Here is a 16,980-nt window from a genome sequence, read left to right on the forward strand (position 1 = left end):
GTCACTTGAATTGGAATGATGTTGATAGTTTCACTACTGATATTTGGAGTGCACACATTTGCCCAATGTCCTTAATGAGCCTCATGGCACACTGCGTTGATCCCAAAACTTGATTTAAAGCAGTCCGTACTGCATGCTAATCTTTTCTGTGGGGCTCACACAACAGATCATGTCAGACAAGCAATACTGTACCAAGTCAGTGTTTTGCTTTTTACTTTTGTCTGAAATATTATATTGATGCTGACCTTTAATTCTATGTAAGGTTTAGATTTCATTAGATTTACAATAATAATAGTAATGCTTATTAATGAAATTATTAGTCTTATAAAAATTTAAGTTACTTGCTCAATATATATTTCAGTTTTATAAATTTTATTGCTAAAGGCAAATGACCAGAATAGGACTCAAAATCTGTTCGGATATGAGGTTAGAACATTGGTACGCTGTTGGCCTTAAATGCTGATCGGACATCCCTATTATGTTTGTAATCTGTCAGTTAAGGATCATCAATCCTGCACATTTTTGACCAGCACCCACACCCCCTGGGAGCAGGAGAGGCACGTTAAAAGACTTGACCTGGTGGTCAGACTCAACCACAGATCCTAACTACATAGTTGTTCCATTAATATGATCAATCCAAAAGTAAATTGCATATATTATAGAGACATATGTTAGTTAATGTGGACATGAAGATGGAGGCGTCTAACACAGTAGCACGTTAAGGCTCTCCATGCTGATATTACTGAAAAGGAAATCCTGTTAAAATTAAGTATAAGTTGGGTTGGTCGCTCTATAACATTAGTTGTTGTGTGCTAATTCTAGTGCTTGTTACTGCTGTAGCTGCATCCGATTTTAGCATTTTATAATTGAGAAAATCGTGTTGTGTGTTACGCTAGCTGCAGGTAGCATGTTGTGCAACAGCAGTAGCTGTCACGGTAACAGGAACAGCTCATTAGCTAGCTGTCATGCCTGATGGATAATTGTCCTATGATATGATGTGTGTAAATTTATTCATGTTTATTGTACCGGTTGATCCTTTCTGTAAACAAGGCAGCAATGGTTCAATTGAATTGGTGACCCTTAGTGTATACTTTTAGAGCCATTTATGAACAGTTTAGATCATTTATCAAAATAATTTATGTTATTTGTTAACACTGACTGTTAGGCTTCAGAGTGTTTGTCAACTAATTTTGAAAATATGTAAGTTCCTCATAAAATATTATGGAAGGAGCAATAGGCAACAACTGTATGAACTATGAATGATGAGGAGGGAGAGATAATAGCCCGCTTAAATGTGTGTTCCTGCATTACCGGCTTGTAGATTTGAGAAAAAAACAAACATTTGTTTTGCTAAATCTAGTACTTTTGCAGGTTTATCGCCTGAGGAAAGTATTTACATAACTAAAGAAAAAAAGCCTTTGTTTCAAATTGATCAGTTTATGAAATGTAAATAAATATTTGTATGTGTAAGATTTTGTTTTTGGGATATGATACCAACATTGAATTGGTTTGTATTCACTTTTTGACATATATAGTTGTAGTTTTTACAAAGATGGAGAATACACACAAAGAAAACTATTTTTTCTTAAAACAGACCAAAACTAGACTAAAAGTTTTTGAGTTGTCACGTTGCCTCTCTCTCTTTCTCTCTCTCTCTCTCTAATATAATCCATATCCTAACTTTCCTTTATAATCTGTATATAGTTTTCATATTTATTTATTTATTCATTTATTTTATATCCTCTTACAATTGCTCTCTGTTTATATATACCATTTATTGTCCATAGTCTCTTTGCACATGTAAATAAATATTTATATCAAACTACATTTTGTTCCTATGTACTTGTGACAGTGTAATGACCAAGTTGAATTCTATTCTATTCTGCTCGATTCTGCTCGATTCTAAAACTAGAATTGCTGCCAATAACAATACTACAGATGCAGAAACTGTTACAAAACATCAAACATTTGTTATATATTTAATGTCCTCATAAAATAATTGAGTTATTATAAACTAGTTCCCTGTTTCCCTGTAGATCAAACAAATGCAAAGGTACCATTATGCTGAGCTGCAAAAGAAAGCATATAGAATACATTACTTTTTCTCATCTTTTGTTTGCCCACTCAACAAATTGACCACTCAACTCTCCCCTCGTTTTAGGTTTCTAATCATGCTTGATCTGCTCTCTCTGTGCTTGACTCTGAGGCTCAATGGCCCTGTAAACAACCTCTTTATATGCACAACAGACACTGAGCTCAGATGTTCACACCACATCAACATACATGGAGGCGAACTGGCTCCCAACAGTCCACTTCTGAAACCCAACAGGCCCCGACATAGTGTAATGAGGTCCCAGGGGAGCACTGAGCTGCAATTATGGCATTCCTAGTCATTCTCAGTCATTTACCTCACCTCATCCACAGACATCATGTGTTTTATTTCTGACTACATAATGATACAAAAATGTATTGTACAATCAATGAACCTACAGGGTCCAGTTCTAGATGCAGTCTTAATTTCATAGGGTCAATGACTAAATCAGGATTCTCACTCAAGACATCCTTTTTAAAGAGCTAAACTCCTCTGGCACATGTAAGGAAGCAACTTCTCCATAGGCTTTAAACTGACAAAGTTGTCTTCCCTTAAGTGTCTATATAATAACACTAGATTGCCTCAAGAAATCAGCTGTGGAAAGAATTTGGTCAGTTTACAGATTAACTGACCCCTAATGATTACAGACAATTGACAAAGATTATTTTTCAAACAGTGACCACAATGAAATAGGCAGGGTCAGTTTACAGTATTTGATCATTAATCAAAAATGGTTAAAAATAAATGCCAAATGTTGCCTCCAAGCAGTTGATTATGATTATGATACTGTTTTTACATTATAATGATGATTTCAATTCTGATATTTTCCATGTTAAGGAGAAATATAAACACCCTGGCTATTCTAAGGTCTTCAACTATTATTGCTCTAAAATACCAATGGGATTAAGCCAGAATGGATCAAAGCTTGAAAAAGGCATAGGCTACATCTAAGATTGGCAACAAATTGGTTGATCACTCAAGTTCCACGTTATCTATGATGTCACTTGATTAAATATGATAAACTATAATTTATATTGGTGTAACATTCTCTGGGATTCCTTTTGTACAGTTTACATACATTCAACATAAACACAATATTAAGAAAATGTTTGTATTTTTCAGAAACTTCTATTCTAAAGTTCTTCTAAAGTTTGCTGAACTAACCTTTTTCAGACACTACTGGTGCAGTAAAACATTACATAATATAGGCAGCTTTAAATGAAACAAAATGGATAAGCTTTAAATAATTTCCAAAATTATCTATTTGTACTTCAATAATAAATACTTCAGAAGTTTGTATTGTGAGCAAGGAAAAAAAATCTAACCAGCATTGGCAAATTTGTATTTCTAAGTTAAAGAAGGATTTGATTCTTCAAGATTAAGGCTGATACTGCATGACACTGTATTTTGCCAATACGTGTACCGCAGAATGTTCAATTTTGGAAGTAGGGTGGCGAGCCAGAAAGTAAATCAGTGAGACAAAGTATTACAGAGCAGCTACAGCACAGTTTATTACCTAAACTTCTTATGCATGAAGCAACCATGCTGAATTATGAGATCAAGGATGGAAAAGTCGCTCAAGTTTCTGGGTTAAAAAATCCAACTTTTAGAATGATGCCTGGAATTGAGGCACTGTTACTTTATAAACTTTTTTTATTTTTATTTTTATTTGAAGTAGGCTTCTGTGGACAGTATATGAATTTTTGGCATGATCAAAGATGGTAAGATGGTATAATAATCCACCCTATTAATATTATCTCCGAAATAAAATGTATGATCATTGAAATCTCCATCAAACTCACTAAAGCCTGCAGCATTGTTCTTTTTGTTGCTTTTAGCCTCAACAACTTGGGCACGTGCTACTCAGTTTCAAATCAGTGTGAACATCCTGTATTTTTCTGGACCATTGATTGAAATAACAACAACGTGTGAAAGTTATTGCTTTGCAAGAAGCATTTTTGACACATTTACTGGCAAACATCCAAGCTGCACAGGGCCGGGTGTGTTTCATTTCTTAACAGCTATGTCCTCTTTGTCCCCTGGCTGTCAAGACTGTCCTCTTGACGCCCTTCACTTTGATCTCCCGAGGGTGCTCCAGTAACCTTATCCATGAAGGCACGCACAATACTCTTCATTGGACACAAAGCCGGTGATATTGTGCTTCTCTGTTCCATTGTCTACATTTGTCACATCTAGACCTGTGCTCTTTGTTTGTTTCATCTCAGTATGAATCAGTAATTTGAAACTGAGCCTCCAATTGAAATTGAAAGCACCCATGTTTCAAAGTGAGTTAAGAGCAATACCTGCTTCCTCTTTAAGGCATAACTGGCATGTTTGTTGTTCCTTTGAGAATCGTATGCTTATGTCAGCCATTTCACTGAGGTTTAATATATCAACTGAGAAGTCAAAAGGAAATGTAAACCAGTACAACAGAGGAACAACAATTCTATGCTGACTTGCAAAAACCAGGACAGTCAGTTTGGAAAATGAGTTTGAAGCTGACAGCAATGCATTGTGGAATTATAGTTCCTCTCGTTAAACTTTCCTTTATTGGCCCTCATTATTGCTTAAGGTTTTTATGTGGGCCTAATCTCAGATGATTAATTAAACATAAAGACTACAATTTCATAGCCAAATGAGGCAGAACAGCACTACAAATAAAAGTCTTCACAGTGAATGCCACTAAGGAGGGAATACACATCTAAAAAGCATGTTTCAAAGCAGCCTGGAGGCTGGTATTATAAAACAACAAGTGGCACACGGTCACTAGGACATCGATTCAATTCATTTTATCATCATTAAAAGTTAATCTCTTTGTTATTTCCATTTTCTGTTTAATTTTTTTCTCTATTAAGATATTTTAACAAAACAAAAAAGATCAATGTCAGGGACTTATAGCAAGGACTTAGAAATCCAGTAATCTTCTGATCTACATGGCTGATATTGATTCTGATTAGGACCAGTATATATATATTTTTTAGGATAATAATAAATGAAAGAAAAAAATGTACTTTGGGTGCATTGATAAGGGTTAGCATTCTAGTGTCAAAGAAAATAAAAACAATTTATCCCCAGTAAATATCTCCTAACCTACTTCTAATTCTAAGAAAATACCAGTAAATTAAGGTAAAATGTTCCATCTCAAAGAAAACAGATCCTTTAACCAGAGGAAGGGAACAATGACAGGTAGATCTACATCCTCCAGCATGCAGGGGTGCATACATAACACCTCGTCAGCTCCGGCTCCTGACTTCTTATTCCCCTGTGCAGGTAAAAGAAGCACAGAGCGTACCGGATAACATTGACCACACTATAGGCTTGTCCTTTTGTCTTGACTTTCCTGATTAATTGGGCATGCACAGCTCCAAGGCATTGGTCAAACCAGCCCCATTTTGCCCTGATGATGCACAGACCTGTTAAATAAGAAATAAACCTTGATTTTGATTATCAACTGTTCTTATCTTTGTCTGGGGAATTAATATATGTATCATGCTGAAAAATAGGCAAAGGGATGAATATTTAATGTAACCAAACACATTTCCAGAACACACTGAGTGGAATGGTGCCCCTTACCGCTGTCATCGATGACAAACATGAAAGAGGAGGGCTCCAGTTCGGCTGAGGTGCAGCACCCCCAACTCTGCCTGCAGCTCAAGGAACACGAGTTCTCGTTGTAATTGCTTCTACTACTGGAGCCTGAGCTGAACATCAATTAGGGCCTGGGTGATTGCTAGTCACTGCACCTTCAAGATGCCTCTGCATCACCTTTGCATTGACTTCTTTCCCAGACAGCAAAAGCAACACACTCTTGATATAAGAGATAATAAAGCTACTTAGACAGACAATTAATCTGATGGTGCACCTAACTAACCGTCTCTGCTGGCAGGCTGGATTCTCTAATCTCTGAACATCATTCCATACACTGAATTTCATCCACCAAGCTGGATTCTATCCTGAAATTACATTTCTGTGGCTGGTGAGCGATGGATCTGTTACATGCTGTGCACAGCAAAGCAGCAAGGATTTCAAATATTAAACCAGAAAATGTTTTTTTTTTATTTTCCTTGCCTCGATCCTTCAAAGGTGGAGAGCCTCCACCATGCAGCGTTTTCACACATACATCTTTCAGTCAGCTCTGTTTCACATGAGGTCTGCCTGTGGCTAAAAAGAAAGAGCACTATGCTTTCTCCTTCTAACTCCTAAACATGCTGCAAACAGGAGAGCAAAAGGAGCACAAACATGCCGTTGGCTTAAACACCAACACTGCTAGGCAAATATTCACTTGGATAAGTAGAGATACAGTGCCCAGCAAAAATATTCCTCTGAATAACGCTACATCTAATCCACCAATGTTAATATACTGTAAGTCATTCATGATTTGTTTTTTTTTCTTGGTTGGCTAATATAAGCAGTGGATCATTAAAAAGTACAACGAAAATAATAAATAGTTTTTAAAATTTTTCAAAGTGTGGCATGTATTTGAATTAAGACTCTTTCAACATGATACTCTAAAATAAGATGCAATGCATCAATATTTATTCAGACCTGTTTTGCAGACAAAGTCCACCTGCGTATAGTTGAGTCTCAGGAAAAGGTCTATAGCACTGAAAAAATTTGTTGGATTAATCATTAATAATTGATGACTGAAATAACTGTCAACTAATTCCTCCATTTCTGAGCATTGGATATAGCTTTTCTTACATTTCTCTGCTTAAAATGCTTAAAAGTACAAACATTTTTTAGGTTTCGTTGAAGTGTGTTAATTATATAAGGGTATCACTTCTTAGATTCATTGAGTAAGTAAAATATTCCCCAGACAGACCAATAACTACAATAATCGTGAACTGCAGCCCTATCCAACAGTTCTGTTTAGTTCTTACATATGTTAAGTTAGTGAAACAAAAACATTGTGAAGAACAATGGAAAGTGCAGACAGGAATAAGAGAAATTAGTGCAGAGGTTTAGAGATGAATTACTTTATAATACAGAAGCTCATACTTTGAGCAAGAATAACAAACAGTTAAAAGTCTTGCAAAGCTCTGTTTTGACCTTGTCACAAGTAATTTATATGGCACACAAAACAGGTCAGAGAAGAGAATCTCTATGCTGTTTTGGGCAGAAAACTAACACTAAACTAAGCAGTCTGAACACACTATCCCTTCAATGGAAGAAGATGAAAAATTATTTTTTTCAGTGGAAGCAAGAAAATTAAAGTGAGTTGACGGGAAGAAATATGCAGTTAAAAGGCTTAGATCAAGGTTTGGATCAAGGTTCCTTTTCTATTACTGCAGCTTAATAACCCTTTAAAAAAGGGGAGAGTTGAAGAGAATACCCATTTGACTTTAAAATCAGCCCGTTATTATATAAATTACTGATTGGAACAGTGCCTACAGTATATACATAAGAGGTTTTTAGTCACTTTATCAACCTCCAGACTACTCAGGTCTTCTAGTTCAAGCCTACTTTGTTCCCCCAGAACTAAAACCAAAAATGGAGAAGCAGCATTTAGTTCCTATATTCCACGGCAGTGTTTTTGACAGCCATCTTAGAGTTAGTCTTAGTCTTCAGGACCAAAACTATTATTAGTTTAGTCGCATTTTAGTCATTACGATATGTGATAGTTTTAGTTGATTTTAGTTGGCTTAAACTTAAAAAGGTTTTAGTGTACTTTTAGTCAGTTTTATGTGACAAAAAATAAAAATTAATCTTTATAATTTCAAATTACAAACAGATTCTTTACTATACTGACGGCTCTTGCCTAGATACTATAATTGCTGGGTATAGAATGCTGCCTTGCATCATTGCAGTTGGGCAGAAAACTTTGATTTATAGAATTCATATAAACTTTCGATGAATTACTGCCCTCACAGAAGTTGTGAAAATAACAGATCTAGTTCTCACTAGAATTTGGTTAATATAGCAGACAGACAAGCTAACAAAATGTACAACAAAGGAATGGTTTTGGACAAACAAGGTTTCCATCCAAAAGCAAACACTTCCTGATCTACTATGAATTATGCATTACACACATATCAATAAAATCTTCATTGCTCCAAAAAAGCAAAGAACAAAAACATTCTTCTTTCTACTTTGGCAATTTTGGCTTTATTTCTGAGAATTTAACTCTCGGTTACCGCTGCTCAGGGGTCAAAGTAGATATAAATTCACAGGGTTTTGTTATAAAAAAAAAATACAGAGAGAACCTACATAATTGCCTTGTAATGCAATGGAAATCCAGACCTAATGTGAATGAATATGCTAACTAAAATATTGACATATTTAAAGGAAACAGAAAATATGTTAATTAAAATACAAGGAAACATTTACAGCATATTTAAATAGATAGAAATCAGAACAATGAGAGAGAAATATTCAAAGATCTATATACCTTTACATTGGGCCCTTTATCCAGACACAAACAGAATTCAATGAAAATATTGTGTTTGGATATAACTTAGGGATTTCTGCTTTTGGTAGAAATTAAAGAATATTTAGTATCACCTCTTGTGGACTGGAAGAAATCAAATCTTGTTAGTTAGACAAAGGTTTTGTTTTTTTTTTACGCTTGGCAGAGGATGATCAGCCACATATAGTTTATTAAGTAGCAATGGAAGAGCCATACTGCTGAGAGCAAACCATTAGAGTGGAACATGAAGAGCAAACTCGGAGCTCCGCTGCGCAAAGACGCATTTCTGCACAAGCAGAAAGATCAGAGCAGTTTGTCAGCATTGAGGGCGCAGTACCGGACCATTCCAGGTTATTTTCTCAGACCCTGCCGCTGCTGCCATGATCCATCTGTGCTCCTGCAGCATGTGCAACGCTGCACAGCAGGTGGGCGGCGAAACAAACTGGACGCAGCTCCATGGGTAATACTGCTTAGCAGATTGCTGCACAATGATGCAGTTTAAATGTCTAACCGACCACCCGCTATTTTTTATTTAGTCTCGTCTCGTTGACAGAAACTCAAACCTATGGCTTGTCATGTTTTAGTCATTAAAGATCCATGTTTAACTTGTCATTTTTTGTTATCATCATGAAAAAAAGGAGTGTCAATGAAAACAACACTGCTCCACTGATCTGGAAAAAACTCCCAGAAGACTGGAAAAGTGCTGAAAGCCTGAGTTCTCTGAAGTCAAATTAAAAAACCCATTTGTGTAGAACTGCCTTTGACTTTTGAGATTAATCTGTAAACTGTGGTAATATAAGTTTAAGGTTGTGGTCCAAATGTTTTATTTGCTCTACTACCTGCGTTTATCATGTTATTATATTTACTTGCTATTATTCTGTGTTTATTTTCCTTTTATTTTATTGTTTGTCATTCACTGTCATTTTACAAAAAGATTGAAAATCTGTTCCTCTGAACTTGAAGGTGAAGGTTTCTGAGTATAATGTAGAAAACCTAGACAAGCTGAATAAGCACACAGTGGAGAATATAAAGCAACTATATAAATTCCGGAGCTTCAATATCCTTTCTGAGAGAGCCACTGGCATAGCTGAGGTATTCACACCACCTGGATGCTTTTGTTTCCTTTTTTACATTACAGCCAAAAAAGTTATTGTATCTCATTGGGATAAAACACAGTTTCAACAAACACAATCTAATCTATAATGGTAAAGCAGCATTTTTATCCCCAAAAAGTCAGACAAATGTTGTGTTCATTTGATTTTAGACCCACATATTCAGTGGGGGGAACTACAACTTTAAGATTCCTCTCTGTTACTTTTTAATATATTTTTTTTTTATATTTTTTAAATCATATAGTTATATGTCACTAAAAAGGGCTTGAGATGTTGGGTTGAGCCATGGAGCAAAGCATCTATAGCTTGAGACTATACACCTGCAAATACCCAGAAAGTGCTACAGAGCTCTGATAATGAGAAATTCAGGTTAGTTTGGTGGCTGAAGAAGGAACAGCATCTTACAAAGTTAAGGGAATAATTTTGGGGAGGGTTAGGTTAAAGGACTGACTTGAAAAAAAAACTGCAAATTTTTAAAACCTCAACTTTTCTATAATTGTTGTTGGTTTTGTATTTTACACTCTTTAAAACACCTCAATCAGGTGCTGGAAGGGGTCAGGGTGTCCCTTTACCTTTGCACCCCTATATAGAGTAATGTATTTTGAACTCATAGTCAGCTGAATCCTTATTAAGAATCTGTGCGCCTGCGGACACAACGGATGTTCTGTTTGCTGCTGTTTGAAAATTCAAACGATTAAAGGGATGATTAAAAGGGATGAAAAAGGGTCCATGAAATCCAGCAGGTTGGAGCTGCATATTAAGCGGCGCAGCAGCGCTGCCTGACACGGACCGGCTGGGAGATGGTCGACACATTGCTCGTCCAATTACTGGCACTGGTTCAAATGTGTTTGGTGAGAAGCATTCGACCTACTTCTGGACACAAAGCGCCACTGGCCTGAATACAAAAAGGGGAGGCAGGGGACCCACGTGTGATGACAAGTGCTATTAGAGGCTGTTGTCTTTGGCCTAGAAGTGAAATTATGGGCTTCCTCTGCTTACCTGATGGGTGATAATTGTGGGTATGAACATTGGAGGACCTAGGAGCTTTGGGCCCATCTCTCTGGGGTAAATGGGACACAGCATAAATAAAAGACCATTAGAAGTACTCACGGCATCCTCCACTTTACATGGTCTTTGTATTTAACACTATAAGGAACCCAGAGCACCAGTTTAAGAAGATTTCTGCTAGTGGCATGTTCTCTTGGAGGGAATCCACATTCTTCCCTCTTTGTTTTCAGTGACAATATAGGCCAAGATGATTTTTTTTTACAATCCGAATAAAGCATCAAAGAGAATACAAACAGCAAATCAGAAGTAAACTACAGAGGATCTCGGTTTCCTGGGATTCTCTCAAAGGCAGCTGTCTGCACGGAGAAACCAAAAAACAGCAGTGAAGAAACGAAACACTAAAATTTGCAACAGTTCCACACATGCATTAACATACCCTGTAAATATTCATTACAAGGGAATCTCTATGTCGACCTCTTGAGAGAAGGGGTGCTTTATGAACGCCAAGAGCCGATCAGAAACAGCCGACAAGCTCTTCCATCCACACCCCATCAATTACAGAAACCAGTGATGACCACTATTAGCCTGTGATTTAAATGCCACTCTAACGTGATTTTAATCATGCAGATTTAACTCTCATCAATCATGTTAATGTTTTGTCATGCGTGTTTACGCTCTATCGTCAATGCCTGTAATGAGAAGCTGTTTTCTCGAGTGTAGAGGAGGAATCGGGACAGCAGTGGTAATTTAATTATGAAAACATGATTTTTTATTTTGCCTGTGAACATATTTTGACTTTTAAATCTGTTTATAGTTCAATGTGACATTTGTGATAATTTCACACCACAACCCCAAATTTTCTTCTAAGTGGAAACTGTATCTCCCCATGTACAAACCTGCGTTCAGCTAATGAGTGCAAAGTAACCACAAACATAGAATCTATATAATCTCCCATCCTGAGGTGCTCTAATGCACTTATTCCTGATATAGAGAGATGTCTCAATGTCCATCACACTGTTCAGTTCTCATGTGAGAGCCAATAGTGAGCATCCCTGTTCTATTTGCACTGACCAGCCTCTATTTACTGGCCTGCTTCAAAACTAAACAATCCAAATCTCCGTGCTGCAGAAGGGACATCTGTATTTATGTACTTTAATTAATTTATATGAGTTCTGTGGAGATGAATAACTCTTTTCCACACAACTGTTTCAATACAGACTTTGCTAACACCAAACCAGTTCCATATTGTCCACTTAATAAGGCTGTTGTAGTGCAAGAGAAACTTGGAGGAAACCATACCAACACTATGTGCATGCATAGGATGGGAGAAATGAAAGGCTTAAATTTTTCATTGAAGTTAGATGAATTCAGATTACTTTTTATATTAATTGTAAGATAATACTTTTTTAAAGGCAGTACAAGTGGTTTGGTTTTTATGTTGTTTATATGTGCAATTGCATAAAACAGAAAAAATAAGCCTTTTTGTATCATAGTAGTGAAATTAAGTTCCAGCAGCATCAAGTAAGGGACAAGTTTACAGCAGAAGTTTGCATGAATTAGTGTACAGAAAAGATCATGTCACATACTAAGCCCATAAAATACACCAACAACTGATATGTTTATTTTGAAGTTAAACAATGTAAGGCCAGCATTTGTAATGACAGTCCTTTTTTTTTTAACCTGAAAAAGACTTTTATAGCAAGCTTGATCATTTAACAAAAATTTTATATATTGCTCTTTAAATCAAATTTTTGGATAAGTATATAATGTATTTTATTTTAACCTCTTTATTCCAAAAAAGAAAGAGGTTTGAAAGTGTTAAACATATTTTTTGTCAATTATTTAAATTGACAAAAATTGACTTCGTAGGGAAGTCATATTTAAATGTCAAATTAAACATGTATATAAATGTACTCTTTATCAGACAATATTGTCCCAAAAGAAAATTGCTATTAAAAAAAATCCTGTCTTAAATCTGTGGGGGTTTTTTTCGTTATCTTATGCAGGCCAGTCAGTTATACGTCAGCTTATACACCTAAATTTGGCCAATCATATATTAATGGTTATCTGTCAATCAAATTTTTTTTGGTCATAGCATTTTGATTCATATGTCACAGCTAATACACGCAAAGGTTGAAATAAGAAATAGGAATAATTTGCTCTACCATTGAGTTGCGTGCCAGTGTTCATAGGGATGGATGTCTGTGTCTTCGGCAGACGTAGAGCTAACAGAAGCGTTGCGAGGCAAGGGCTCAAACATGTACGTTTGTGAGCCTTCTACACCAAACGATGCTTCTGCCACCCTGGCGTCCTCTTCCATAACAACTTTGTCCCTGCTTTCCTCCTCTAAATAAAAAAGGTATGACGGAGGAGACACATCCACAACCTCCGACACAAAACTCTCCTCCTCTTGCATGTTTCAGCTGTTCATAGCCTTCCTTGGCAGTGTCGTTTCTAAGTGCTTATTGGTCCAAATGTAATTTCCCATTGGGAACCTACTAGCACAAAGTTGCTAAATGGTTAGCAAGATGCTTCTGAAAAACCGGTCACAACCAAAATTGCGAACCTTCCGCTACTACAATCCCGTCCCCAAGATAAACAGCCAATCACATTCACTTGTGTAAAGTCGGGCAGCACTCGGGAAAATTCGGAAATGCAACGGTTGGAACAGCTGTTTCCCTACTACTTTGATATTTAATACAATGTAAGCATTCTTTAAAAATAAGCACCTTATAAAGGTGTTCATTTAAACTGCAGTTCACCTCACTTTTGTGCTGCTGTACTGAGGGAAAATAATTTGGCACAACAGAGAAATGAAACCAAAAAGACCCTTGCTGACAATCAACCAAAGCATTAACACATTTTCATAGACTGTTCAGCTCAAACTGCACTATAGTTAAATTACATTTACATGTTCATAGTTTTCTTCGAAGGATGCTTCTACAAGCAGCTTTTCTTCAAGGAGTTGAAACAGATTTTTTGCTACTTCGAATAAAAGTCGTATTTTTCTTCTGAGGGTGTTTTTATCAGAGTAAAATTGAGAGGGTCCATAATCTGACCAGCATCTATCTAATTGACCTGAAGTGTTGACTGCTGGGCAGCTGAGTGGACCCGACCTCACCAGAAAGCCATGAGCCGCCCTTCCTGGCTGGCTCCCTGCCCCTATCCAAAGGGGTTCGCGGGCAAGCCCCAGCCTCTGGGGCTGAGTGCCCAGTGTGTCTCGACTATGTGCTGCACTGTAGTTGACCAAAATCCCGGACGATTTTGAAATTCCCCCCCTGAGATTTTTTTAAGGAATGAAAAGTAGGACAAGTCAGGGAAAAAGAGGACATCTGGTCACCCTACCATATCAACAATTTTGATGTTTCAGAGAGTGCTTGTTGCTCTGATGCGTCTTTGTTCAGCAGCTTCGCTCGTTGTAAACCAACCAATCACACACAGCCCATCTAAATATTCTTGATCATACCATAAAAGGAAGAAAACCTATCATTTCATTCTAGGGCTAATAACCAGGCTTGCATTAGGGTGCATAGAACAGCAAATATGCCATTTTCAGCCAAACCAAAGTTACACACCCAATTCAGAGACATTAAGGACCAGCACCAAATACCTATATAAGCATTCTAAGACCCCTTTAAGGAAAAACTGAAAACTCTGCACATGTCAGAGAGCTTCTACTTTGAATAAAGGTGGGTGCACAATCCAGTTGTTATATGTTGATCTAATATAAATTTTGAATTAGAAGTACAGTTTTTTGTTTAAATCAGAGCACATTTTAATTAGATCAGACAATTTTGCACATGCAAACATAGCTACTGTCATTACCAACAGCTGTCGGCGTTTCCTCACTAGAAACAAAACAAACATTGGATAATGCACTGACTTGCCCTGCTGTCGACCTCCCTTCATCCTCACTGAGTCCTCCATGTTGTGTCAGTTGCTGCACTATGCTGCAGATTAAGCTTGCACTTCACATCTGTATATAAATGGAGTCATTTTTAAATCTGTACATTTCACAAAGTGTATCTTGCTGTCTGGTGATACATATAGATGCTACGTTATAGCAGTATATTTAGTCCAACTTGCAGAAACACCAGTTGGGCCAAAATCCCCTTATCTCAGGAAAAAAAAAGTAACAGGCGACAAACAAAATCTTCAACAGTATTTACTGTATAGTGTTGAGAGTTTATATGGATAAAATACATTTTTAATTTACTGCACTGCTAAACATAAGCAATGCAATAATTTTATCGAATTCAGTGAGAAAAGGGACTCGGATTATTGGTATAAAACCTAAATGACTCAAATAACCCTCAGAAATAAAAACAGGTGTTTACAGTCCCTCCTGAACTTTTAATTTTCTAAACAAGTAACAGCAAAAGATGGGAAGTAAAGTACAGGAATTGTATTCAGATACATATTATATTTACATATTTTAACATTTATATCTTAATTATCAAACTGGATTTTAGAACATCATCCTGAGAATGAATGCTTCTTGGTTTTAAACACCCCACACATCAGTTTAAGCCCCACTATGAACCACCTCTAGATAAGCATTTTATGTTTATTTTATGTTTATTTTATTTAGAAATATTGCTCAAATAATTCATATGCTACTGTGAAGAGATGAGAATAGAATACTAAAAAAGCAGATATCAATGTTTCTGTCTATTAGCAGTGGAGATATCAGGTAGATCTCAAAGAGATTCTCAACACATAAAACAGCGGGAGTTCCTGTTATAAGACCAACTATGACAGGCATTAAAATAAAATAAAATAAAATAAAATAAAGATTTTTTTATTATTTTTATTTCAATAAAATATAAATCTACCTGAAACCTAGAAAAATGTATAATTATCACATTAAGCGATAGGAATGTATTATTATTTTTAAAAGGAAAACATGCAACACACCTTGATCCAATTAAACACGTGTTATCAAAATAATACATCTGACATGTAAACCTTAAATCAAACATATAAATTCTTAAATAGCCAATATTGAACAAAGTACAGGTTTTTACCGGTGCACAGTGGTACCATTTATTTATTTCTATATTTATTTATTTTTGCAACATCCAGATGCCAATAAATGATCAGACTGACAGCTATTAACCAAGAGGAAAGATTTTCTCGCACACCATGAGCCATAAAGTGATGCAAACTCACCGTCAGGTGCGTCTCATGCCGCAGCCCTTCCCAAAGTTGATTTGCGTCCACCGGCGGCAGAAAGAGGTGGAGGTGTGACTGTTAAACGTAGAGCCGCTTCCCTTATCTGTTGGTCCAAAGCAGAACACCTCAGCGTCTCCTCCTCCTCCTCCCTTTCCAACCTCCCCTGGATGCTGTTGCTCCTTTCGGCTCCCCTCCTCCTCCTACTTTTCCTCTTGCCTCCTCACGCGCCTTTGCGAGACTTAAGGGGAAAAAAGTAGTAGGGGGTCCTTCCTCCTCCCCCTTTAACAAAGACAGACTCAGAAGAAAAGCAAGGACCCTATTGCAGTCAATAGGTTTGACAAAACCCCATGGCAACGCACTAACACGGTGCGCAACTTCCCTGCGCTGTGACCGGGTTAAAGCCCCCCTCCACATGCCCCCCAATGCAGAGCGCCCCCCCAAACAAAAAAAAACGCGACGGACATTATTCCCAGGCTTCAGAGGGAGAACAGGTTTAAAAGGGAGGAGGCAATGAGGAGGAAGGAGAATAAACATTGCTTGTGAGAATGTTGTTCAGACATGGAGGAGCGTCAAAAAGAGTTAAATTCCCTACATCACTAATCTATTTAATGTTTTCTTTTTTTTGTTTTTGTTTGTTTATTTTTTTGTTGAAAATTGAACTTCAATATGTGGTTCAGCCTACAAAAACAAAATTAATTGAAGCCGATGGCTCAAATGCTAGGAGGAGATAATTAAAATTCGACGCCCAGAGAATTGAAAAATTGTAAAAAAAAAAATAAAAAAAAAATCGACATTTGACTCAAAATGGCCGACTTCCTGTAGGTTTTAGGCCCCGTCCACACGAAGTCAAAACGAACACGAAACGCTAATATTTTCCAAAACGCTTATCATAAAGAAGGAGACGTAAAATAAATGTGATCGACCACACGAATGCACGAAAACGTTGCAAAATGTATGCCAGGCCTGTAAGTGGCGCTGTGGTGCCAAAGCAAAAATAGGCGAAAACAGGCAACAAAATGTTGGGCATGCGCAGTAATATTTATACAACAACGAAACCGGAAAACCGGAAAATGGCCCTGCGGGTCCATTTTCGTGCTTCAGTCAAATTGAGGTGATGAACTATGTTGTCGATATTGCTCTGTTCTTCCTGGAGATTTTCCAGAAGAAGAAGATTCTGTTGTAAGCCC

General features: G+C 36.9%; 1 protein-coding gene across 8 annotated transcripts in view; it reads right to left on the reverse strand.

The window, feature by feature from the left end:
* chl1 (cell adhesion molecule L1-like) overlaps positions 1 to 16,156 on the reverse strand; it is a 104,270-nt gene extending 88,114 nt beyond the window's left edge. For 3 of the 8 annotated variants that reach the window (XM_015370986.1, XM_015370985.1, XM_015370982.1), the window contains exon 1: positions 15,791 to 16,156. The gene's annotated coding sequence lies outside the window, so the exon portion shown is untranslated. The remainder of the gene's footprint in view (positions 1 to 15,790) is intronic. The other 5 variants (XM_015370988.1, XM_015370987.1, XM_015370989.1 and 2 more) reach the window with 2 other exon arrangements.
* Positions 16,157 to 16,980: the final 824 nt, after the last annotated feature.

The sequence above is a fragment of the Cyprinodon variegatus genome, unplaced genomic scaffold (genome assembly GCF_000732505.1).
Source record: "Cyprinodon variegatus isolate N-32 unplaced genomic scaffold, C_variegatus-1.0 Scaffold51, whole genome shotgun sequence".
In the NCBI taxonomy this organism is placed as follows: domain Eukaryota; kingdom Metazoa; phylum Chordata; class Actinopteri; order Cyprinodontiformes; family Cyprinodontidae; genus Cyprinodon; species Cyprinodon variegatus.